Below are 27641 nucleotides of genomic sequence, written 5' to 3' on the forward strand. Positions count from 1 at the left end.
CCCTGTGTAGGAATGGTGATCATACGGTTCTACTATGTAGGACCGTTGATCACTGTTCCTACACTAGTAGCCATGTCCAATCACAGTAAGAAGCACGCCCCTAGGGACACACTTAACCCCTCCTAACCCAAATAAAGTTACCCCTTCCCTGCCAATGTCATTTTGCAGTAACAGTGCATATGTATAGCACTGATTACTGCAGTAATGTTACTGGTAACCCCAAAAGTGTCAAAAATGTCAGTCAAGGGTCCGATCTGTCCGCCGCAATGTCGCAGTACTGCAAAAAAAATCGCAGATCGCCGCCATTACGCGTTAAAAAAAAGAAACACCAAAAATGACAGAAATCTTTCCCTTAGTTAGTAAACGCAAAAACTTTTGCGCAAACCAATCAAAATACGCTTTTTGCAATTTTTTTTTTTTACCAAACATATGTAGCAGAAAACAAATTGGCCAAAAATGTTAAAAAAATTTCGATTTTTACATTTTTTGGGGGGGAATTTCATATAAAAAAAATGTGAAAAATATTGTTATTTTTGCAAAATTGACGCTCTTTTTTTGTTTATAGCGCAAAAAGTAAAAATGGCACAGGTGATCAAATACCACCAAAAGAAAGCTCTGTTTGTGAGAAAAAAAAGGACGTCAAATTAGTTAAGGTACAGCATTGCACGACCGCGCAATTGTCCGTTAAAATCACTCAGTGCCAAATCGCAAAAAAAAAACCTGGTCGGAATGGGGGTAAAATCTTCCGGGGCTTAAGTGGTTAAAGTGTGTGTATATATAGACACAACCGTTTTGTTTTTTTCTTATTTTGTTTCATAGTCAGGTTTTTATTGTATGTGTCCTTGCTGGGAAGAGTCATCCTCTCTATTTGCATGGTGACCACTGTCACTGAAAGTTATAGCAAATTGAACATTGTAATTGTCACCAACCAGAACAGTAGACTCCAATGTGGAAACTTGTTTCCATGACAGCTGTCTAAGGCGTGATTCCCTTTTTTTTTTTTTTTTGGAGAGATTTACTCTAACTTCCTGCCGCATCTCCAGGAAAAGAAGTGAAGGCAAATCTATCCAATGGGACACAGAAAGGAAAAAAAAATAGTGATGAGGTTTTAACCCTTCCATACTCCAAAACTAAAAGAAATGGCTACAGGCAGTCTGTAACTGTAGTCAATAAAAACATTATTAATGGAAGGGCCTGAAAACATTGTAAAATTTTAAAATGCAAAAGCTTCAGTTCTCACACATATGCCCTTCATGGATCAAAGAAATGCTTACATTTTAGCTAAGGTGCCTATTGGTTTAATTATTTAAGATACTGATGTATTACACATGTATATTTTTGTGGACAGACAAGGTAATATTTTGGCAATGTCATCCTCTAAAAAAAAAATGTGTGTATATATTAGTGATCGACCGATTATCGTTTTTTTACCGCCGATACCGATATTTTGGTCATCGGATATCGGTATCAGCCAATATCTGCCGATATTTTCAGACATTAAAAAATAATTTATTTATTTTTTTAAATGTCTACAGGTACTGTGGTGGAGGGCTCTGGGGGTCTAAAAGACCCCAAACCCCTACTCTGCACTTAAAGCATTCAAAACGCCAAGTTTGGCTGTTTTGAATGCTGTAAGTTTATGAATTTGGCGCCGCCAGTACCCGGAAATGTCATGTCATGACATCACTACCAGGTACTTGGCGGCACCGAATTCAAAGAAATGGAGACATGGTCAGATGGCGGCGGTGCGGCGGTGAAGGTAGGATGCCCGCGTCTCCCGGTGGGACAGGAGACCCGGGCAAGCCGCAGAAGGCGGCGGGGGGGGGGCGTCATCTCTCGCTCCTTGGAATGACAGCCGAGCGGCTTCTCAGCCGCATTGGTTGTCGTTACAAGATAGCCGACCGTCGGTTATGGACATCGTTACCGGGTGATGCCTCTAGCTGCAGGCATCACCCCGATACAAGCACTTCCCCGCAATATTGGTAAATCAAAAGGCCGATTCCGATATATTGGGCAAAGTGCATATCGGCCCTCAATATATCGACTTTGCCGATAATCGGTCGATCCCTAATAAATAAATATATATATATATATATATAAAATTTTTGGACTTAAAGAAAACAAAAGGCATACAAGAAATAAATGGGAACAATTTTTATTAAAAAAAAAAATGTTTCCACTTGCTGGAAATGACACCATGGGGTTGATGCAACCCCTATATATAGGCTGCATTTTAACAGCACTCCTGAAACAGAGCTTCAGTTTTATTGCTGGCAGAATAAAACCAGCAGATTAGATGTAGTGGTTGAGGGGGGTCTAACTTCTTCCTCATAAACTTCCTTTCTGATTCAGTAAATCTCCATCGTCTTTTTTTTTCCCAATGGTGCCAGCAGATTGTACAGGCTACAATATTTCTCATACAAAGATGGCAAGGATGGGAGAATAATGCACACCCCTCTTCTTACCAACTCACCTTGAGTCTCTAAACCCCCCCCCCTCATCCCCTCATCCTCGCTCCCTCCCTGCCTCAATGGCAGCTATTTAAAACGTGCCCATTAGCTACCACATAAGGCAGAGTGTACATACAGAACAGATGTGATGATGAGGGGAGTGCATATCCTACTCCTTTTCCTTGTGCATGCCCTGCTCCCTCCCCACCTAAGTACTAGCTGATAAAAATGTCCTAGATGTCTCTTATAGGTTTCATACAGATATGGTAAGGTCTATTGCATTATACCGTACAGTAAATAATTGGAGAAAGTGTGTGCAAGTGAAGACCCACCACACTTGGATTCCTGGGTGTCTAATTTTCTAATCTAGACATCCTTATCAGACAATACAGCCAGTTTCTGAGCTTGCGTTTCTCTACTGCAGTCAAAGCAAGACAGTACTGTCAAGGGCAGTCCCAGCCACTTACTGTATAGTGAAGGAGCAGACGTGCTGTAAATGCCTGTAAAATTTGGCCCCAGTATATGTACTGTAAATATATACACACTCACCGGCCACTTTATTAGGTACACCTGTTTAATTGCTTGGTAACACAAATTGCTAATCAGCCAATCACATGGAAGCAACTAGATGTGGTGAAGTTGAATTTCAAACCGAGCATCAGAATGGTGAAGAAAGGGGATTTAAGTGACTTTGAACGTGGCATGGTTGTTGGTACCAGGCGGGATGGTCTAAGTATTTCAAAGACTGCTGATCTACTGGGATTTTCATGCACAACCATCTCTAGGGTTTACAGAGAATAGTCCCAAAAACAGAAAATATCCAGTGAGCGGCAGTTGTGTGGACAAAAATGCTTTGTTGATGTCAGAGGAGAATAGGCAGACTGGTTGGAGATGATAGGCAACAGTAACTCAACCACTCGTTACAACCAAGGTATGCAGAATACCATCTCTGAATGCACAAAACATAAACTTTGAAGCAGATGGGCTACAGCAGTAGAAGACCACACTGGGTGCCACTCCTGTCAGCAAAGAACAGAGAACTGATGCTACAATTCTCACAGGCTCACCAAAATTGGACAAGAGAAGATTTGAAAAACATTGCCTGGTCTGTTGAGTTTCGATTTCAGCTGCAGCATTCAGATGGTAGCGTTAGAATTTGGTGTAAACAACATGAAAGCATGGATCCATCCATCAACGGTTCAGACTGGTGTAATGATGTGGGGGATATTTTCTTGGCACACTTTGGGCCCCTTTGTACCATCCGAGCATTGTTTTAAATGCCACAGCTTACCTGAATATTGTTGCTGGCCATGTCCATACCTTTATGTCTACAGTGTACCCAACTTCTGATGGCTACTTCCAGCAGGATATTGCACTGTGTCACAAAGCTCAAATCGTCTCACCACTGGTTTCTTGTACTCCAAAGATCTCCACAGACATGAGATCTCAACCCCATATAGCACCTTGGATGTGCAGCTGACAAATCTGCAGCAACTGCGTGATGCTATCATGTCACTATGGACCAAAATCTCTGAGGAATATTTCCAACACTTAAGGGAGTTCTGAAGGCAAAGGGGGGTCCAACCCAGTACTAGCAAGGTGTACCTAATAAAGTGGCCGGTGAGTACACAGTATATATACACATAGTGGGGCATTTAAAGGCCCAGTATGGCCATACCATGTAGGCATTGGTGTTGATTTCCTTAAACTGGAGAGTGCAAAATCTGGTGGAGCTGTGCAATGAGGTAGCCAATCAGCTTCTCACTTCAACTTATTAAATTCAATTTTGACAGAAAAACCTGAAAGCTGATGGGTTTCTATACAGAGCTGCATCAGATTTTGCACACTCCAGTTTTAGTAAATCAACCCCTGTGTTCTGCTGGCTGTGAATTTAAAGTCAGCAGAGTGCAATAGAAATTAATGCCAGAGTCGCATCTTTTCTTTAACCACTTTACTACCAGTCACGTAACCTCTACGTCGGCTGACTTTGAGTGGTTATACCGGGATGATGCCTCTAGCTAGAGGCATCATCCCGGTACCGTTGTTTGAAGCCGACGGTCGGCTTTCCGTCGGTAACGATCGATGCGGCTCGGGAGCCGCTCGATCGTTACCCGGGGGGGCGGGAGGGGACGTCCCCCCCCCTCCCGCCGCCTTCCGCGGCTTTGCTCGGGGCTACCGTCCCACCGGGAGCCCCGAGCACCCAGCCGGCACGTCCGCCGGCTGGATGGAGTCCCGATGAATGCCGGAAACGGCATCGATCGGGTCTCCGATGACGTAACCCGGAGGCGGCGTCCATGACGTCACGTCCGGGTTACTGTGCTGCAAAAGGCGGCAGATTTGAAAAACGGCTGTATGCAAAAATGCCGTTTTCGGCGTTTTGCATACAGGGAAGTGTAGTGGAGGGGTCTAGGGTCTTTTAGACCCTCGATCCCTCCATAAAGTGTACCTGTCACGACATATTGCTGTCACCAGGAATGTTTACATTGCTTGTGACAGCAATAAAAGTGATCAGATTTTTTTTTTTTTAAAAACCTGTAATAAAGTTTAAAAAAAAAGAAAAAATAAATAGGAAAAAAAAAAAAAAAAAATTTAGCCGTCCCCGTCACCGTTAGCTCGCGCACAAAAAAAAACGTATACGCAAGTCGAGCCGCAAATGAAATCGCTGTTCAAACCACACATGTGAGGTATCGCCGCGATCGCCAGAGCGTGGGCAATAATTAAAAAAAAAGAGCTACACTCTAACTCTAAACTGGTAACCGTTAAATAAATTTAAAGCGTCGCAGATTGAGATCTCTATTGACCGTAGTTTGTCGCCATCCCACGGGGGGGCGCAATTTTAAACCGTAACATGTTTGGTATCTATTTACTCGGCGTGACATCATCTTTCACAATATACAAAAAAAATGGGCTAACTTTACTGTTTAGTATTTTTTAAATGCAGTGAAATGTGATTTTTCAAATTTTTTCCAAAAAAATGGCGTTTTAAAGACCGCTGCGCAAATACCGCGTGACAAAAAATTTTGCAATGACCGACATTTTATTCTCCAGAGTCTTTGCTAAAAAAATATATATAATGTTTGGGGGTTCTAAGTAGTTTTCTAGGAAAAAATACTGGTTTTAACTTGTGAACAAAAAGTGTCCGAAATAGGGCTGGGGCTAAAGTGGTTAACCATGGTGCTCTTTCTGCTGTGCTGAGCAAAGGAAACGTTGTGGGGCATCACAGGCTTCCCACTGTAGCCTGAAGAAATAGGTTGTAAAATGTGGGTCATTGGATGGAATTGTACTGCGGAGTATTCCGAGTGGATAGCCATATATAGATTATAAATGAGCCCCATACTGTGACCACGAGAACTTGGGGATGAGGATAGAAAAGTGCATAGGGAAATAAGAAATCACATCATTTATTTTTCAACAAACATAGAAATCAGGGCCATTTTCTAGTCCCCTGTAAAGACATCGAAAAGCTGTGACTGGGCGGGCAGTGAAGTAAAGCGGCTTTGGAAGACCGGTTGGATGGAAAGGATGAAGCCTGTGGGAGTGAGGAATAATGTAGGTATTTTATTGTATCCTTTTCCCCCCTATAGACAAATGACCACTTAACCCGTGCGGGGGGGGGGGGGGGCAAAACACCAGATCCCCGGAGTTCACTTGCATTGGTAAATTTAACAGCAGCCCTAAGTGGCAATTTAATACTTGATCATACTTACAAGTGATATAGTCAGTGACTTCCTCAGTCAAGGAGAGGGAAAAGGGGGATATAGAAGTGCAACTGCAAAGATTCGCTTTGCAGGCTGTTGTGTAAAAAGAATTTGCAAATGCACATTTTTTACTGGCAAAAACCTGTGCATTTAATAGTTTTTTCTTAAAGGTGAACTTTGCTTCCAGTTGCTAGAGTTGTAGTTTACACAAAATGAAAGGCTGACAAAGGGATTTCCCTTTTACTCCCAGCAGCTAAATGGAGTGGTTGGGAAGTAAAAGAAAGGCAAGTAGGTCTGTTGCTTTGCTCTGCATGGATTACACAGATTTATTTAAAAAATAATCTGAATAATACACATTCACACTACTGCGCACTTTGTGCAAGGTTTATTATCATTTTTTGGTTATGTTTCACTTGTGCAACTGGCACTGTATGTATTTGTTCTATAGTTTTTTTTTTTTTTAACCACCTGTGCTACATAGCTTCCTTCATTGGCTGCAAAGGTAGTACTTTTGGTTATATGTCAACTCATCAATCATCTGGGCAACATACTTACAAACTGTAGCATATGAGACGTCTGTCATTAAAATAACTTGCATCCAAGCCAATACATTTCAACCTTTATTTCTAATTCAGGCTTGTAAAATGCCAGAAATATGTCAGTTGACTCTTCTTTTGAAATGTTGAAGCAACCTCTGTCACTCGCATAGAACAGACATGGAATTTTATTGATAGGGCATTACACGCTATTACCAGTATGTTTCTTTTACATGGAGTTTTTATTTTAAACTAAAGGTAAGTCTAAGGGGGTATATTGATAAAGCAGTTAATGTGACTTTCATAAACATTGTTTGGTGGAGAACCATCCATTTTTGAGGGGAGTTCAGAAAGAGTGCACTGAAATTGTCTGCGCTTTTGCCAGATTCATGTACATAAATCTGTTGGTACTGGGGTTAGAAGTGTTTCATACTGGACACTCCTACCTCAGTGTGCTCTGTCCCTGGCCACTGTACCCATAACAACATGGGCCAGGGAGTTTTGTAGTGGGGTGAGCAGAATTTGATGGGGAACCGAAAGACTAGTTCCCCATTAGGTCCGCCTTGCTATGCATTGACATTGCACAGCAGTAGACAGATTCCATAGCAGCTAGTTCCTCACCATTAACCCCCCCCCCCCCGTGACTTGTACTTCACAAATATGGCCATTGCTATATTCGTGTGATGACATCACCAGTATCCTCTGTCTCTTTGTTTACATTCAGCTTTCAGCTGGGGAATTTCCCAACCAATAGATAAATGGGGCCAGGAATAGAGCCCTGTGCTGGAAGTGGTCACGTTCATGACCGTTTCCCAACATAGACATGTTCCACTCTGAGTACTGGCACCTCTCTGTTCACCAGCTTGGTGCTAGTCTTTATCACAAGTTTCCTAATCTGTGAATTTGCAGTAAATCTTTAGGAATCTGCTGCAGCCATAGTGACTGATTCTTAAAGTGGTGGTAGTAAGAACTACAAGATTTTGTTGGAATTGGCAGTACTGTTGCTGATACTGATGCAAATGCTTGCCTCCAATAGCTTGCAGACTAGTGATGTTAGGCTAACTGGCCTGTAGTTCCCAGGGATATGCCTCGGCCCTTTTTTAAATATTGGTGCCACGTTGACTTTTCTCCAATCAGCTGGCACCATACCAGTCAGTAAACTGTCCATAAAAATTAGGAACAATGGTCTGGCTATTGCCGGGCTGCCTAAGCCATCTGGTCCTGGTGACTTATTTATGTTAAGTTTTTCAAGTCTATTCTGTCTTGAGGGAACTTTCTGTGACGTATTATTAAAATTAATATTACATTCTTGGTTACTGTATCCCCCCATTTCCCTTGTGAAGACTGAGGAGAAGAATATATTCAAAACCTTTGCCTTTTCTCTGTCATTTGTAGCCAAATTCCCTTCATCATCCTTTATGGGAGCCAATATATTCTGGCCACGCTTTCTTACTATTTATATACTTTATTTTTTTACTCCTCTCTGCAATGTGCCTTTCTTGTTTTATCCTAGCCGCCCTGATTGCACGCTTACATTTCTTATTGCATTCTTTGTAATGTTGAAATGCTGGCAATGACCCCTTAGCCTTGTATTTTTTAAAGTCCTTTTCTTTTGCATTTATTTGCATTTTTACATTGTAGTTTAGCCACCCAGTATTTTTGTTTAGCACTTTTTAACTTAATTCCCATTGGGAGTGCTTTAAGAGCATACTAAATAAAGGGATTGGCCAGTGCATTCCATTTTTCCTCCATGTTCTTTGTTCTTAGGATTTTATTCCATTTAATGTCTTCTAGCAAGGAGCGCAGTTTAGGAATTTTGAAATTCAGTGTCCTTGTATTACCCTTGTGTTTCCTATTTCTGTGATTTATGCACAAACAAATTGACCTATGGTCACTGTGCTCCATATTTCTACATCCTCAATCAGGTCTGTATTGTTAGTAATCAGTAGGTCTAGTAACTATTTGTTTCTTGTTGGTGCATACACCATCTGACCAATGAAGTTGTCCTGCAAGCCATTTAGGAAATCATGAGCCTTAGACGAATCTGTGGTTTCTTCTGCCCAGTCTGTCTGCATAAATAAAATCCCCCATTCTTGCTGCCATTCCAAGCTGTGCTAGAAAGTCCGCCTCCCCCTCCTCCCTCTGGGTAGGGGGCCTATAGCACACACCCAGTATTACTTTCCATTTAGTTTCCTCCCTTTGGAGCTCCACTCACAAGGATTATCCTTAGTTTACCTAATGGACATAATGCAGTATTTTCCAGAACCACTCCATTTTTTATGAATGATTATCGTTTAATTTGTAGAGGATCTAGAAGGGGAAAAGAGGAACATTTAATTTCGCCCCATTCGCAACAAATGTAGCAGCAGTTCAGCTCTTGCACCTGTATACCCCTAATAGAGCAGAGCACTTTTTAAATTTCCACTATGCATATCTGCAGGATTGTTCTGGGGCCAGTGATGTAATAAGTATTAAAGTCTTAGACAGTTAGGCAAAAAAGCATATTTTCAGGTGATTATTAGCAGCTTAAACCTTTCTCTTCATATAGAGTCCTTTAAAGGAAAACTTAAATGACAAAAAAAATCTCAAGGCTTCTGTATCATATTTCTTCTGAATATGCTAATTGCCTGGCACTCATGCTGCCTGTAACGGAACCGCGACCCACACTATGCTTGTGGACTTCTGTCAGTATACGGCTTCCTTCAGTCTTGAACATAGATATAAAATATTTCAGCCGCCCCCATAAAAAGCTAGCCAGCAACTTGGCTTGTTCTGGAACCTTCTCCTTTATTGAACAGTTTATATACAGCATGGACATCCCCCTTCTGATCAGATTGCCCCATCAGGTCAGGGGTTGCCTGATTACATTATCATATGCAGATTAAATTGTATACTGGAATAGAATTAACCTGAACTAATTATCTAGCAATCTGGGCAGAAACAATATGTGAGCTCATTAACAACTAACAATGGGACAGGCAGGCTTAACAGAATACACATCACACCTCAATACACAGATAATATGAAGCGACCACCAGTGACAGATTATCTGTTTCTGACATTGAAATGCAATACACATTATCATAAGTGTAAACACAGAACCCATTTGAAGCAATCAAAACCATATTCTCAATGTCCTTTAGGTATCTGTATTTCACTTCCAATTGACCGTGAGTACCGTCAAATACCTTCCCACCCAAAGGTAGACTAACCAGGTACTAGACCTCCAATCTGTCTGTGCCTGAGTTAGTCGGGTAACAAGTCCCAAAGAGTCAATCCATCATGGCAGCTTCCTTGACAAAGTTCCACATAGTTAGTAAGTTTGTCCTGGCAGGGCGCATGGAGCTCCCATAGTCGATCAGTCTGTGGAAGTCTGGTTTGGGCAGGCCAGACTGGGCTTCTTGGTCACCCTGTATCCCTAATAGACACTGGGTGACTTACACATAAGAAGGGCCTAGGGGGCTGAGAGGGGGATTTCCCAACCTCTCTAAGGTAAGCTGTGTTCCACGGGCCCCCAACCAAAGTGACTCCTGTCACACTGCCCAATAATTTATTTTTGTTGTCTTGGAATAAGTATGCAGATAAAGACTTTCTGAACAGCATACTTGACAATACATACTTGTACAAAACTTGAAAATACATACTTGTCAATTTCTCAGAAAGTATTGTCAGCATAACAACCAGGCAACTGTCATTTTTATATGGACATCAGCAAAGCCAGCACAGAATGAAAGGTTTACTTTGAGATGTGTGATATTCTGGCCAGGGTGAGGAAACTGATCAATACTTATCCATCATACACACATATTGCTTGCCACAAATGCCAAGCGAAAAAGCATAGGTAACATGTTTGATTAGAATAGAAGAAGGCAAGCTCAATTCACTAAGCTATAATGATCTTTACTTCCATATATTCCTTTAAATTTGATAACAAGACCCAATGAGAGCTGAAAAGAATTGACATGGCTTGAAATAATCATTATGGGAAACAAATGAGTTAAAGGTTAGAGAACTGAGCCAGATCCCTGTATATGAAGAGACCAAGGAGACACTTGGCATGAAAAGTTGGTGTGGCACCACTAGCACTTTAGTGCATTCTGAACTAAAAATCTATCTACATTCGATGGGGCATATACAACTGACCATAACAGATTACATGCACTACATGTATATAACTCTGTATCCCGTCCCATTGAAAAATAAAAAGTATTCCTCATCTGTAGATTATAAGCAAGTTGTACACAGTTGTTCCATTATTGCACATCAAGATTGTCTTAAAGAGGAATTGGACTCTGGAAGCTGTGTCCGCAAAAGAGTAGTCACCAGTATTGCCTGTAGTTGTCCTACAGCTGATCATTTTCCCCTTTAGTGACTTACCATGCCTTGTTTTACATGGAGCTTCTGTGTGGAGGTGGCCACCATGGTAGAGCCAGGGCTTGGCTTCCTCGTGGCAGAGCCTCCACCAAAGAGAACAGTGAGCAACACAGTAGTGAAATCCTCAAATCTCACTCCAAACCCCTTGAAACTAAAGTCAGTGCTTTTTATTTCACATTGCAGATATACAGCTATGAAGCTGTAGGAATAGGAGTTCCTAGGCACACTCACATACTGGGAGGTATGCTATTTTTCAGAAGGAATTCACAACAAAGGGTGCATTTTTTATGGTATAAATTGGGTGCAGTGACTATTTCTCTATAACATAACTATACTTCCCTTTTAGAGTTCAGTTCCACTTTAAGCACTTCACAAAGTTGTTGGCAAAAAAAAAAAACTAAATTTGTTGTATTTTTTTCAGGACAGATATATTTGATGTAATGCTGGAGTTTCCTTGCATGAATTAGCTGTAGCATGCCAGACAATGTAATTTCCAAGAGTTGTAATTAAGCAGGTTGCTCAAACCTGGTTTAATTCACCAGCATGTCAGTACCTCCGATTGACCTTTACCTCTGAGTGCCAAATCAATTTCTTGAGCCATGTGTGTATAAATTGGATACTCTTGAAATTACTGGTTAAGCAATGTACTTTGGAAATGCCAGCATACACATCTAGATTTTCTAAGAGACTCTTGTAGGACTGTGAATACTGTGGAATTTTAGTAGACCTAATTTTTTTCTTTTCTCCACTGGTAAGATAACTTTATATATAGTTGTACAGGTGGCAAGAGTGAGGTGCCAACCCCAATTGAATAAACATTACTGCGCTTTGCATATAAAATTGCTATCACGTTTCACCAGCATATTGGCTGATCATAAACATCAACTAAACTGAGTTTAATTGAAAATGCAGTTAGGGGGGAGCCATAGAAGGACAGTACTTGTGACATTTACATACACCTGGAACACGGGTTACAACACTACTAGCCTGATTGTATAAACACAAACAACGCATTGATTAGGAAATCTATGGTGGGCCCAATATTTATGACCAAGATAATGAGTTGGTGCAAACACTCTGATACATGCATCTGCTGTTAATAATTCTGTGAGGCTGGATTAACACGGATACATCAAATGCCACACAGACACATCAAATGCCTCCATGTGAAATTGACCTTAAAATAAAATACCCCTGTATTGTAATATACTTTTTGTAGAATGGGACCCAAAACTGTACAGCTCATTCTAGATGTGTTTCTATAAGATTCTTCTCCAAAAGTGGTAAAACTGTATTTGCTTTTTTGTTTCTATCCCCTTTTAAAAATGCAACCCTTAAAATATGCTACTGTTTGAAGGCGCTGTCCAGCCGCATATGATAACAATTGAGTATTGTCTGACACTTTTTATTTGCACTAAAATCCAAATTTTCAGGCCAAGCTTTTGGGGTGTACCCCATTCAAGGCACAACTGGGGTACTCCTAGATAAGGAGAAAAAAAAAGACAGAGGCCACAGGAGAGTTCCTTATTTGTGTAGTAGTTTGACAGATAGTTGGATAAAATATATACTGAGAAGGTAAACTTCAGTAGTGTTCTCACATCTGTGAGGTTGCTGGGCTCCCTAATGGGGTATCAGGCAACCTGAAGAGAAAGCTTCAGGGAATTTGACTGAGTACGGTTGCTCTCGATGCTTGGTAGGGTGATCCAGGCCATCCTATGCTCTGCGGTCTTAGGATTTGGGTCTGCTCACAGTATGAGCCCCAAAGGATGGGAAAATTGGGTTAGCACAGGTGCTGAATGTAAAGGAGAAGGTTATAAATGGATTGGCACACTCACAAACAGCACAAGAGGCCAATCACAGCTATTTAAAGTGTTTTCTGCACCATCCTGAGGAAGTGGCCAGTGTAGAGCCACGGAACATGTTGACAGCGTTTTATACTATTTTGTGAGCAATAAATATCAAATCAATTAGGAATCGCTTTCTCAGCTTCTCCTTTGCATTCAGGTGCCTCTGCTGACACCACTTGCCCATCTTTTGGGACTCACAAACCTCTTACTTCAAGGTATAATCAGTACTAATGCACCAAGTTTTAGCAGAATGTCAGACAATTTCTGGAGGGGGGGGTTTGAATGTTAGTGCAGATAAAAAAGTATAATGGACGGTACTGAATTGTTTTTGTTGCAAGTGCACCAACACTGCTACAATCACCTAAAACTGCCTACAAAAAAGTCTTTCTGTCTTACACCCTCTAAAGGTATTCAATTAAGACCAAGGATGGGTGCTTTTTGCCCTAATTCTTTTTTTGTAGAATGTATTAAAGAATGACTTAGTAACACATGGGACCTGACAATATGTCAGATAAATGTGCTTGCAAAACACTTTAATAAAAACAAAAAAACACACTACAATTACTTTCTTGATTGAGGATCTCTTACATTACTGAGAGAAAACATGTAAATAGCACTAAAGAAGGCCAGAAAAAATTAATCTAAATGCTAACTGGTTCAGTAGTGTTTCTTTTGTGTTCTGATATGGTATAAAAAGTTATTTTATGACCAACCCTAGCTACGAACTAGGTGCATGTTTCTGCATCTATCTGCAATAGGCAGAAATGTACATGTTTATTATCTACAGTAGATTTCCCTTCACTTCCTGTACCATAGCCAAAATGGGAAGTGAGAGAAAATCACTCCAAAGTGAAGGAATCCTTGGGTGTCGCCAGAATCACTAGAACTAGACCTATTATCTATCCTATGCCCAAATGTTTGCTGTTTACTGTACAAATCACAATTTCATTGATCCAAGGTACTACACACAGCACTCTTCTTCCACTGCTGAGACTGAGATTTCCAGCTGTCATACAGTGAAGGGATCCTGTCATTTACCTTCCCTTTTCCCTTGTCCAGTCACAAAACACCTTCTCATAGAGTAAATGGGCAGCACCCATTCCCTGTTTGAGAGCTGGAATTCTCAGTCAAAGCTCTGTAAAAAGAGCACCGTAGTATCCAGCCCTGGTGATTATGACTTGTACAGTAAACAGCAGTGATCTGGACTTAGGATAGACCTCAACAGAGCTAAATTATTTGTCTGATAAGGTGTCCAAAAAGTGTTTTCTTTCCTAGAGATTTGCACTAACTACCGTAGTTACGTAATCAGCCCTAAGGCAGGCCATTCACGGTTCGAATCTCAACCGGTTCCTGCTCGGTCGGTTTGAGATTTGAATCATGTATGGGCAGGCTGAATGTACCAATGTGATCAATCAACTTGGGCACAACCAGCCTGCTGGGTTTTACCTGTGATTATCGCTAGAAGCTTTTATAGCCACTAGAAATAATCACCGTCTTCTCCTGGCTGGGGCTTACCCCGCCGCGAGAAGATAATAGCTCGGCAGGAGGGATTCCTGCATCAACACTGTCTGTGTTGATGGGGGAGTCGAGTGAATTTCTTTCCTGCAACCGGTGGTTGCAGGGAAGAAATTTGCTCCGTTGAATGCCGGCCTAATTGCCTCCTTGTTCCCAGCCAGATACTTGCCTTAGCAACTTAAACGATAACTGTACTTTTAAAAAGATGCACTTGCCCCCTCCTTATTGCTTCCTCTCTAGATGCATATTTACCTCAATCCCAAGACTTTTGGCATTTGTTAACATCTGGCTTCCCATAGCCTTCTATGAAAGGGTTTCCAGCCCTTCAGAAGTCTATAAGAAGCCATTACATAGAAGATTTGTATTTACACCTGGGGAGGATGGGAAAGGTAAATTAGGTGGGGCTCCATTTGCAAGTGCACTTAAACTTTAAATAAAGGAAGAAAATTCAACATCATGATCAACATGAATAGATACCGCCACGGGCCACCTTTTTGTTTTCTTCCTATCGGATTTTTGCTTTAACAAGTACCGGTATGTATTTGTCACCTGGTATATACATTCCTTTCCTGCAATTAGGTCAAATATAGTATGCTTTTCAGAAAACAGCTATACTATATATCCTCTACTGAATTATTTTTTTTTAATGCCAAACTTGCCAATGATCAGTCATGCTTGATATGGTCGGGTTTTAGGTAAGGTACACTAATAATGTGTTTTATTTCACAGAGACAACAGATGACATCCCTTTTATATATATTTTTAAACACAACTGATGTCAGTGTTAGTGGTTTGTAAATTTCAAGCTCCAGTTTTGTACCTTTTTTTAAATATTGCTACCATGCTACCGGTCTGGTGATTATAATCCTGTGTTAAATAATTCTCATACATTTATGAAACTGTCTGCTATGCTAATTAACTTCTTTGCAACTCAGTATGCAGTCTCAATTGCCAGATTCTGTGGTTGAAAATGCATTTGGCTAGTCTGGATTTGTATTTTCTTTGGTTGAGAACTTCTTTTCTCTTAAGATAAGAACAGTACAAGGGTTGCCTGCTCTAAATTAAGACGTAACAATAGAGTGTGCAACTGTATGTGACTCATGGCAAGCTTACCATAGAAGAAATACGTTAAAGCAAAACCCACCAGTTTAACTGTTTCCCAAAACAGTTACATTCAAGACCTGCCTTAAATGATAACTGTTATAGTTACAAGTGTGCTTACATTAGCTTTCATCCGAACTGTCAAGCCATTAAAAGGCTGGTGTCATAGCTGATCACATGTGCAGCACCATGGCAATTACAGATCAAACAGAGGCTAAGATGCCAGCTTCCTTGGCTGTAAAGAAGAGGAAGGTTTATTTCTGCTTTAAGCTCTATACAGGAGAAAACTGTGCAAGATATAAACATTTTTGTGTCTGTCTGGTTTCCTGTGGAAATTCGAGAAATGGCTAAAGGAGAAGTTGTACTGCAGCTGTCCAATGGAAGCTCTAAGACCACAAACTGAGTGATCACATAAGCATTGATCATTCAGTTCTCCATACACTTAGAGCACCATCAGTCATCATTTTCTGCTCGCTCCTCAAGTGTTCACTGAAGCGCCAGGCTGGAGAGGATGCGGGCACAGCTTGTTTTGACTCTTAGCCATGTGCGAGAGCTGAAGCCAGCTGTCAAAAGTGCACTCAGGCGACTTAACAGACTAATGGGGCACGTGCAATAGATGTATGATGCCTTTGGATACCTATAAAAGAATACTGAGATATTTCATTTTTTGGGTCGGGAGACATCAAATTCTTGTCAGCTTGATTAAGCTGACAATGCATTCCATCTGGGTTCGCAGTGAACTTGAACATAGCATTTTATGCCTTGCAAAGTATGCTCCTACATTGCTCTGGAGCTTTTGACCCTGGATATGAACCTTTAGAGACTGGAACTTGCCCTAATCTACATTCCACCATGTAATTAGTGTGCATTATTATTCTATAGAGAGGTGACCACATTCCATTGCGGCATGCAAGAAGAGGCCATGCCAGCAATTTGACTTTTCTCCAGTCCATTGTTTGGGTACATCATCCTGGTTTGGGTCTTTAATGGCATTTCTGAAGGCATACTGTCAGCCAGTGGTGCCTGTTTATAGAATAGTCTTGTCCCTTAAATCATAGGTTCAGTGTAATGAGCAATGAGAGCGAGTCTATTCTGCAAGTCTTTTTTTTTTTTGTTGACAGCAAAGATTTAGTTCAAATTTATAACTGTAAAATGAGCATGATAAAGGAAAATCTGAACAGGACAAAAATCTTAATGCATTGTAAATCGGCACTGTGATTTTTATTTATTAGATTTCTACTAAGCTAATAAATGAGATTATAAAAGTAATATGTGTGTGCAAACTGTGTTACTTAAAGTGAATATTTCATGTGAAGCAAGCTCAGAAGCCAGATCATGTTTTTTTTAGAACAGATATTGCAGAACTCACCAACAATAGAAAACAGAAGTGTCTGTGCCTTTTTATTTAAATCTGCAGCGGAAAACTTCACAGAAGCAGCTTAGTGTGAGAGATCTCGCCATGGCAGACAAGCAACAAGTCTGCACCCAGAGTGAATTTTGTTATGATATTGTAACAGTTATCTAGACTAACAGTCCAGGCTTGGTGATATGTTACTTTATCCAATTAGTGAATTGCTGCATGTTCAAGTTGTGACAGATTCCAAAAGCTGAAAAGAAAAATCTGTTAAAAAAAAAAAAAATTAAAAAAATCTGTTTCTGCTTTTATAAAGCGAATGTACTTGGCTGTCTATTTTTTGTTTTAAAGAGATTAATTTAAAATAAAATGTATATCTTATTTGGAGTTGTGTGTTACTTTGCAGAGAGCACTACATTACATGTTGCTTTGTTCAAAACAAATCCATATTCCTGCACTTAATGTTTCTTAAGTAATTCATGCTAAAGAGACCCATGCAAATGAATGAAAACATGCTTTACTATACCCAGCTTTAGTAAATGAAAGCCTTTTTATCTTTTCTTTTCACTGCGGAACTTTATTTATTTTTATTTCCCAGTGTAAGTTTATGGAGAAGGTGTAAGGGCATAGATCCAAGTAATGTAACCTATTCATCCCTATTCACCACTTAAAGAGGAACTGCAGTCTGCTCACATAATTTGTAATAAAAACATTTTTGCCATTCTGAAGCTTCCGTCCAACCACTTTGCATATTATTTTATATATACTGTGATTTTGTGCTTTCCAAATATGGTGCAAAAATCTCCCTCCACTAAGTCTGGCTGCAGCCATTTTAACTGTGGGCAGCTGTAGCTTCTGCCTGTTCACTTCCTGGATTTACACACACACACACACACACACACACACACACACACACACACATACAGTATCTCTCAAAAGTGAGTACACCCCTTACATTTTTGTAAATATTTTATTATATCTTTTAATGTGTCAACACTGAAGAAATGACACTTTGCTACAATGTAAAGTAGTGATTGTACAGCTTGTATAACAGTGTAAATGTGTTGTCCCTTCAAAATAATTCAACACACAGCCATTCATGTCTAAACCGCTGGCAACAAAAGTGAGTGCACCCCTAAGTGAAAATGTCCAAATTGGGCCCAATTAGCCATTTTCCCTCCCCGGGTTCATGTGACTCTGTGTTACAAGGTCTCAGGTGTGAATGGAGAGCAGGTGTGTTAAATTTGGTGTTATCGCTCTCACTCTCTCATACTGGTCACTGGTCAAAGTTCAACATGGTACCTCATGGCAAAGAACTCTCTAAGGATGTGAAAAAACGAATTGTTGCTTTAGATAAAGATGGTCTAGGCTATAAGAAGATTTCCAAGACCATACAGCGGTTTAACAGGACAGGTTCCACTCAGAAAAGGCCTCGCCATGGTCGACCAAATAAGTTGAGTGCACATACTCAGCGTGATATCCATAGGTTGTCTTTGTAGAATAGTCGTATGAGTGCTGCCAGCATTTCTGCAGAGGTTGAAGGGGTGGGGGGGTCAACTTGTCAGTGCTCAGACCATACGCCGCACACTGCATCAAATTGGTCTGCATGGCTGTCATCCCAGAAGGAAGCCTCTTCTAAAGATGATGCACAAGGAATCATGCAAACAGTTTGCTGAAGACAAGCAGATTAAAGACATGGATTACTGGAACCATGTCCTGTGGTCTGATGAGACCAAGGTGAACTTATTTGGTTCAGATGGTGTCAAGCGTGTGTGGCGGCAAACAAGGTGAGGAGTAAAAAGACAATTGTGTCATTCCTACAGTCAAGCATGGTGGTGGGAGTGTCATGGTCTGGGGCTGCATGAGTGCTGTCGCACTGGGGAGCTACAGTTCATTGAGGGAACCATGAATGGCAACATGTACTGTGACATACTGAAGCAGAGCATGATCCCCTCCCTTCAGAGACTGGGCCGCAGGGCAGTATTCCAACATGATGACAACCCCAAACACACCTCCAAGATGACCACTGCCTTGCTAAAGAAGCTGTGGGTTAAGGTGATGGACTGGCCAAACATGGCTCCAGACCTAAACCCTATTGAGCATCTGTGGGGCATACTCAAATGGAAGGTGGAGGAGCACAAGGTTTTCAACATCCACCAGCTCAATGATGTTGCCATGGAGGAGTGGAAGAGGACTCAAGTGGCAACCTGTGAAGCTCTGGTGAACTCCATGCCCATGAGGGTTAAGACAGTGCTGTAAAATAATGATCACCACACATAATATTGACACTTTGGGCCCAATTTCACATTTGCACTTAGAGGTGTACTCACTTTTGTTGCCAGCAGTTTAGACATTAATGGCTGTGTGTTATTTTGAGGGGATGGCAAATTTACACTGTTATACAAGCTGTACACCCACTATTTTACATTGTAGCAAAGTGTCATTTCTTTAGTGGTCACATGAAAAGATATAATAAAATAATTACAAAAATGTGAGGGGTGTACTAACTTTTGTGAGATACTATATATATATATATATATATATATATATATATATACATACACACACATAGATATATATATACAGACACACATAGAGACAGACAAACAGACACACTCACACCAGTCTCCTGTTATCTCTGTCCTCATTCAGCCCCCTCCAGCTCTGCAGATTTTCTTGGCTCCCCTTTGACTCATCCCTCCTCTAGAGAGAGAGAGAGAGCTGTGCATGATGTGCATGATGTCATTAGTCTAGGCCAGTGATGGCGAACCTTGGCAAACCCAGATGTTTTGGAACTACATTTCCCATGATGCTCATGCACTCTGCAGTGTAGTTAAGCATCATGGGAAATGTAGTTCCAAAACATCTGGGGTGCCAAGGTTTGCAATCACTGGCCTAGACTAATTACCAGACAAGAAAGGGGAAGTGGGCTGTATAAGGTATTTACTGGCAGAAAAAAATGTTTTATTATCCAAAGTTAAAACAAGTGCAGAGGATTTAACTACTTGCCGACTGCCTAACAACGATTTACATTGGCAGTCAGCCCCTCACAGGCAAAGCGGCGTAGGTCTACGTCGCTAGCCTGTGAGGCTCTAGGGAGCGAGTGCGTGCCGCCGGATGCGCGCTCCCGCTCGCTCACGGACCCCCCCCCAGCGGACCCGATGTCTACCGGGCACTCGCGATTTTCCGTTACAGCGGAAGAAAGGCAGGCGGCTAATGTAAACACAGCCGCCTGTCATTCTCCCCTGTGTAAGAATTGAGATCATACGGTTCTGCTTTGTAGGACCGTTGATCTCTGTTCTTACACCTCAAGCCACATCCAATCACAGTTAGAAGCACGCCCCTAGGGACACACTTAACCCCTCCCTCTCAAAAAAAAGTTAACCCCTTCACTGCCAGTGCCATTTTTACAGTAACAGGGCATATGTATAGCACTGATTACTGTAGTAATGTCACTGGTAACCCCAAAAGTGTCAAAAATGTCAGTCAAGGGTCCGATCTATCCGCCGCAATGTCGCAGTCCCGCAAAAGAAATTGCAGATCGCCGCCATTACTCGTTAAAAAAAAAAAACAACAAAAATGACAATCTTTCCCTTAGTTAGTAAACGCAATAACTTTAGCGCAAACAAATCAAAATACACTTTTTGCAATTTTTTTTTTTTACCAAACATATGTAGCATAACACAAATTGGCCTAAAATGTTAAAAAATCTTGATTTTTACATTTTTTTGGGGGGAATTTCATATAAAAAAATATGAAAAATATTGTTATTTTTGCTAAATTTACACTCTTTTTTTGTTTATAGCGCATGATCAAAAAATCGCACAGGTGATCAAATACCACCAAAAGAAAGCTCTGTTTGTGGGGGAAAAAAAGGACATCAAATTAGTTTAGGTACAGCGTCGCGCGACCGTGCAATTGTCGATTAAAGTCACACAGTGCCGAATCGCAAAATAGGCCCTGGTCAGGAAGGGGGTAAAATCTTCCGGGGCTTAAGTGGTTAATAGACGATAAAATGAAAAAATTACTGAAGAGTCACTTTGACTTCAGCTCATACCTGCTGTCCTTTAGGGACCAGAACAATGTTTGCTTGTCAGCTATGGATACAATTTTATCATAAAACAGAACATTAAAAAAATATTTTACATTTGCTATTTAATTATACAATTGCTGTGTCATAACATTTTCAACAAAAACAGTAAATTAATCTAGCCTCTTGGTAACTAACATGGTCTTGCATTTAAAGTATAACTAAAGGAAAAAAAGGAATTTTGATTTACCTGTAAATCAGGACCAAGGTAGAGAATTCATACACTGTGGGTTATAGGCATTGTACCTTCAGGTGATTGGACACTGGCAAAGTTATAAAGGACGTGCCTGGGCTCCTCCCCCCTAACCTTACCCTACTCCATGAATCTTCAGTTTTATAGCAAGCAATGCAGAGTAGACCAATGAATGGATGCGAGGGTGGTCTGTGTCCTGTACTGTATTTCAAGATCTGTAATTTACAGGTAAGTCAGAATTCCTCTTATCATAATCGTACAGTACAGGACACAGGTAGAGTGTTCATACACCATGGGACATTCCCAAGCAATAAATAGTAAGGGTGGGCAACAATAAGGCTAACAGACCTGTGCCAACAGACCCAACCTTGAGGAGCTGTTTGAAGCCAAAAGCTGCATCAGCAGAAGATTGGACATGTGAAATATGAGGAAAGGCTCTTTAGATGAAAAGGGCTGCCAGAAACATGTCTGGCTGACACGCAGAGACCAAAGAATCTACTTTGCATGAGAGGTTTAGGGGGATAGCTCTAAATAGTTGAAAGAGTGCAAGTGAGAGAGAATGAAGTTGAGATCCCAAAAAAAAGTACTGGGTGCTAGAGGGGGCTTAATACAAGATACTCCTTGAAGAAAGGTTTTTACAAGAGAAAGTGAAGCCAGCGGGCTTTGAAAAAAAAATGGATTAGGCCAAGACCGGACCTTTAAAGGTACTTGAGGCCAATTTGTGGTCAAGACCTGATTGTACGTAGGTAGGCCAAAACATGAGGTAGAGGGTAATCTCTGGGACTGAAGTGCCTGTTTTCAAGGTCTAAAAAGGATTTCCGGGTGCAATAATATATTTTCCTGGAATAGGTTTTGCTTGCTTTTAGCAAGGTGGGAATCGAAGACTCGGAAAACCCTCTATTCCATGGGTGTCCAACCTTTTGGCTTCTCTGGGCCACATTGAGTGTAGAGAAATTTTCTCGGGCCGCATATAAAATATATACTATAGTTAAGGTATATAAGTAATGAAACCCTTCCCGCGCCGCCGCACCCCCAGCACTAATTTAACACAACTAGAGGATGATCAAATTAAATGGAATCAGTATACAGATGTTTACTTCTTAGAGATATTAAAGGAACACTCTAACCACCATGACCACTTCAGTGATTTGAAGAAGTGGTCATGGTGGTACGAGTCAGAAACACTGCACATGCTCCCCTCCCCCCCCCCTCCAGTCCGAGGCAGCCTCTGCCTACCGTTAGTTGGGACGCCACTGTGGCCATGCCCCCGACCCGACTTCCTTCCTCCCCAGCAAAAAAATAAATTGTCAGGGGGCAGTGGGCCGCATTGCTGGGGGTTTTGGGCCGCATGTGGCCCCCGGGCCGCAGGTTGGACATGCCTGCTCTATTCTTTTATATCTTGGTTTCTATCAGGCATGTTGTATAAGTGAGAGACTGAATAGCAGGCCTTAAGATAGCAGATCTGAGAACTTGGTAAGAGGCCAGGGGTCATCTGCTAGAAGTCAGTATGTGTAGCAGGTTGTTCTGGACCAGTTTGGTTTAATTAGAATCACAGTTTTCCTCTTTTGCTCTGCTTTATTGAGCAGACTAGATAGTATTTGCACTGGAGGGAAGGTATAAATTAACCTGAACTGGGACCAAGGGATTATCAAGGCACATGAGGCTAGAAAATGGTTGTGAACACCAAAGGACCTGGTGTGTAATGTGTATGGTGTTCATAACCATTTTCTGTATCACCACACTGGAGAGGTCTGGGAGTGATCTTGCTACACAGTTCATTACAGAGGAATTGTGCTGCTAGTATTTAGCATTACATCTTTATTATTGAACATCACCGGTGGGTTGTAGCAGCAGCAGTCCTATTTTTCCTTATACTTATTTATTTTTTTATTTTTTATTTGTCATTTCCTGGCGTGAATGTTTTTTCATATCACATGAGGGTAGAGCTAGAAGATAAGGAACTGCAGAGATTGCAAGACAGTGAGTTTCTGTCCAAGAGGTGATCTGGTTTGCTTTCTTCAAGGCAGCCAGACTCCTGGTGCCCCCTTGATGGTTGCATCCTGACTGCACCCTAATTGGGTGCCCCTTTAGAAGGGGGGTTCAGTGCTGCAGGGTCAACCTAACTGCTCTGAGCTCAAAGATGTTGATGGGGTGCTTGGCTTCCCTCAGTGACTGTGTTCCTTTGAATGTTAAGGATTGGAACACTCCTTCCATATCTGAAAGCATCTGTTGTGATAACTTTCCAGTGATAAGGAAGGAAGGTGATAATGGTGATGATCCACCAAGATAGGAAATGCTTTGCTTGACTGGACAGGCACACACAAAAATCAAAAGGAGTCTGCTTTTCTCAGGGTATATGATGTTATGCTGAAGAATCCTAAAAAGAATTGGGTGAATGGTACGGGTTTGAAGGAGGCCACCATTAGGCCTAGATCTCTCATGGATAATCTCAATGCGGGATGCCTTGTGAATCTCAGTTCTCAAGCATGTGCTCTTTGAGATAGTGCTTGCAATGGGTTCAGGACCAGACCTAAGTATGGCTGGAGAGCAGATTGGTTGAAATTGATCACCCAAGCAAAGGCCTGGAGCATCTGAATTGTTCTGTGGGCTTTTTATGATGGGCAGAACGGAGATCAGTTCTTCTAAAGAAGGTCATCAATCTAGCCTGTGACTTAGATGCCCTGAGTTCTGAAAATGGCAAGCAGAGGTGCTAAGACTTTTTTAAACACTCTAGAAGCAGAGGATAGGTCAAAGGGCAGTGCAACAAACTGGAAGTGGTTGTCTGCCAATGTGCAGTGCAGAAATACTGATGAGGTGGGTAAATAGACACATGGAGATCGGTGTCTTGGATGTTCACAGATGCCATTAATTCCCTTGTCTCAAGGGGACAATTACTGACCTTTCAGATTCCATTCAAAATTTTGAAATTTGAAGGAGTTTGCTGAGAAATTTTAAAACCAGAGTACGAAAAAATACCCATGTTGAGTTTTGGAATCGTGAACAGATTTGCATATCCTGTAAAACTGTCTTGTGGAGGTAATGGCACAACTTCCTGGGACAACAGGAAGTTCGGGGGATTCTGCAAATCTAACTGTCCATGGGCAGCTTTTGGTTTATTTGAGAGATGTAAGCAGAGAGGTGAGTTTTGAACTCTATTTTGTAACTCTTCGAAAACATTGATCGAACACACAGGACTGGGATGTCTGTGACGTAGAAAGAGGCAAACTGTAACATACAGTATCTCAAAAAAAAGTGGGTACACCCCTCACATTTTTGTAAATATTTTATTATATCTTTTCATGTGACAACACTAAAGAAATGACACTTTGCTACAATGTAAAGAAGTGAGTGTACAGCTTGTATAATGGTGTAAAGTTGCTGTCCCCTCAAAATAACTCAACACACAGCCAATAATGTCTAAACCGCTGGCAAAAAAAGTGAGTACACCCCTAAGTGAAAATGTCCAAATTGGGCCCAAAGTGTCAATATTTTGTATGGCCACCATTTTTGTCCAGCACTGCCTTAACCCTCTTGGGCATGGAGTTCACCAGAGTTTCACAGGTTGCCACTGAAGTCCTCTTCCACTCCTCCATGATGAAACCACGGAGCAGGTGGATGTTAGAGACCTTGCGCTCCTCCACCTTCTGTTTAACCACTTAAGCCCCGGAAGATTTTACCCCCTTCCTGACAAGGGCCTATTTTGCGATTCGGCACTGCGTGACTTTAACGGACAATTGCGCGGTCGTGCGACGCTGTACCCAAATGAAATTTACGTCTTTTTTTTCCCACAAACAGAGCTTTCTTTAGGTGGTATTTGATCACCTGTGCGATTTTTTTGATCATGCGCTATAAACAAAAAAAGAGCGACAATTCTGCAAAAATAACAATATTTTTCACGTTTTTTTTATATGAAATTCCCCCCCAAAAAAATGTAAAAATCAAAATTTTTTAACATTTTAGGCCAATTTGTATTCTGCTACATATGTTTGGTAAAAAAAAAAAAAAAAAAAAATCGCAAAAAGCGTATTTTGATTGGTTTGCGCAAAAGTTATTGCGTTTACTAACTAAGGGAAAGTTTTTTGTCATTTTTATTGTTTTTTTTTTTAACGAGTAATGGCGGTGATCTGCGATTTTTTTTATTTGGAGAGGGAGGGGTTAAGTGTGTCCCTAGGGGCGTGCTTCTAACTGTGATTGGATGTGGCTGTGTGTGTAACAGCAGAGATCAACGGTCATACATAGCAGGACCTGTGCTTTTACACCGGGGAAAGTGACAGGCGGCTTTGTTTACATTAGCCGCCTGCCTTTCTCCATCTCCACCCAACGATCGCGAGTGACCAGCGGACATCGGGTCCGCCGGTCACACGTGCCAGGTTCTTAGTGAACGAGCGGGGGCGGGAGCGCGCCTCCGGGGGCGCGCGCTCGCCCCCTATTGGCTCCCAGGCTAATGACGTACTTTGCCTGGGAGGGGCTGACCGCCGCCGTATATAGTCGGGCGGCGGTCGGCAAGTGGTTAAGGATGCCCCACAGATGCTCAATAGGGTTTAGGTCTGGGGACATGCTTGGCCAATCCATCACCTTTGCCCTCCGCTTATTTAGCAAGGCAGAGGTCGTCTTGGAGATGTGTTTGGGGTGAGAATCATGTTGAAATACTGCCCTGTGGCCAAGTCTCTGAAGGGAGGGGATCATGCTCTGCCTCAGTATGTCATAGTACATGTTGGCATTCATTATTCCCTCAATGAACTGTAGCTCCCCAGTGCCAGCAGTACTCATGCAGGCCCAGACCCTGCCACTCCCACCACCATGCTTGACTGTAGGCAAGCCACACTTGTCTTTGTACTCCTCACCTGGTTGCCGCGACACACGCTTGGCACCATCTGAATCAAATAAGTTTATCTTGGTCTCATCAGACTATAGGACATGGTTCCAGTAATCCATGTCCTTAGTCTTCTTGTCTTCAGTAAACTGTTTTCAGGCTTTCTTGTGCATTATCTTTAGAAGAGGCTTTCTTTTGGGACGACAGCCATGCAGACCAATTTGATGCAGTGTGTGACGTATGGTCTGAGTACTGACAGGCTGACCTCCCCATCCCTTCAACCTCTGCAGCAATGCTAGCAGCACTAATACGTCTATTTCCCAAAGACATCCTGTGGATATGACGCTGAGCACATGCACTTAACTTCTTTGGACGACCATAGCGAGGGCTGTTCTGAATAGAACCTGTTCTGTTAAACCGCTGTATGGTTTTGGACACCGTGCTGCACCTCAGTTTCAGGGTCTTGACAATCTTCTTATAGCCTAGGCCATCTTTATGTAGAGCAACAACTGTTATTTTCAGATCCTCAGAGAGTTCTTTGCCATGAGGTGCCATGTTGAACTTCCAGTGACCAGTATGACACCAAATTTAACACGCCTGCTCCCTATTCACACCTGAGACCTTGTAACACGTCCCATGACACCAGGGAGGGAAAATGGCTAATTGGGTCTAATTTGGACATTTTTACTTAGGGGTGTTCTCACTTTTGTTGCCAGCGGTTTAGACATTAATGGCTGTGTGTTGAGTTATTTTGAGGGGACAGCAAATTTACACTGTTATACAAACTGTACACTTACTACTTTACATTGTAGCAAAGTGTCATTTCTACAGTGTTGTCACATGAAAAGATATAATAAAATATTTACAAAAATGTGAGGGGTGTACTCACTTTTGTGAGATACTGTATGTCCTTGCACCCCTTCATTGTGAAGAGGGCTTTGGGGAAGACGGCTTTGGTGTGTTTTGAGGTTTAAACTTGGTTAAAGCAGGCAGGTGCACTGCTTTTAAAGGTGCTAGGGGTTCATGAAGAAGTTGGTTTTGGGACATTTTGCTGTGGAAGTAACATCTTCTCACCAGTGACCTCTGATAAATTGTGCAAACAATTCACCAACTGAAAGTAAGTGAGTCAGCGCTCACTGACATTAGATGAGATCTATATGTGATTAAATGGAAATAGAAATAAAGGTAAAAATATGCAGACTTATAGGAATAGAGAAAAAAATGATAATGAAAACATCGCCCCCTCTCCAGTCTGTGTGCCCTGTCTTGTTGCAGCCAGTAGGGGTGCCTGAGATCCTGTGACGCTGCCAATCTCCTGCTTTCTCATGCTGCAGGTCCAGACTTGTGTGAGCGGTGGTCTCCCTATTTGGCCATTTTATCTTCGGTCACAAGGCGGTGGGAAACTTGGAGTTTGCTAATGAGCGTAGTAGCCCCAGTTGTCATCGTCAGCAGGCCCAGACATCTTCAGCAGCCCTCCAGCTCACCCTGTCTACCGTCTTGGCTTACCACACATGATAATGATACCACAGCACTTCTACATGCAAATTGAACAATATAATAGCGCACACATACACAGAAAGAAATGGTTTTCAAAGTTTGCAAGGCTATTTAAAAACACCTGCTCTTATGTATTAAATATGGGGATTTAGTCACACCATATGGCCATACTG

This window comes from Pelophylax lessonae (genome assembly GCF_965119305.1).
Source record: "Pelophylax lessonae genome assembly, chromosome: 8".
NCBI lineage: Eukaryota > Metazoa > Chordata > Amphibia > Anura > Ranidae > Pelophylax > Pelophylax lessonae.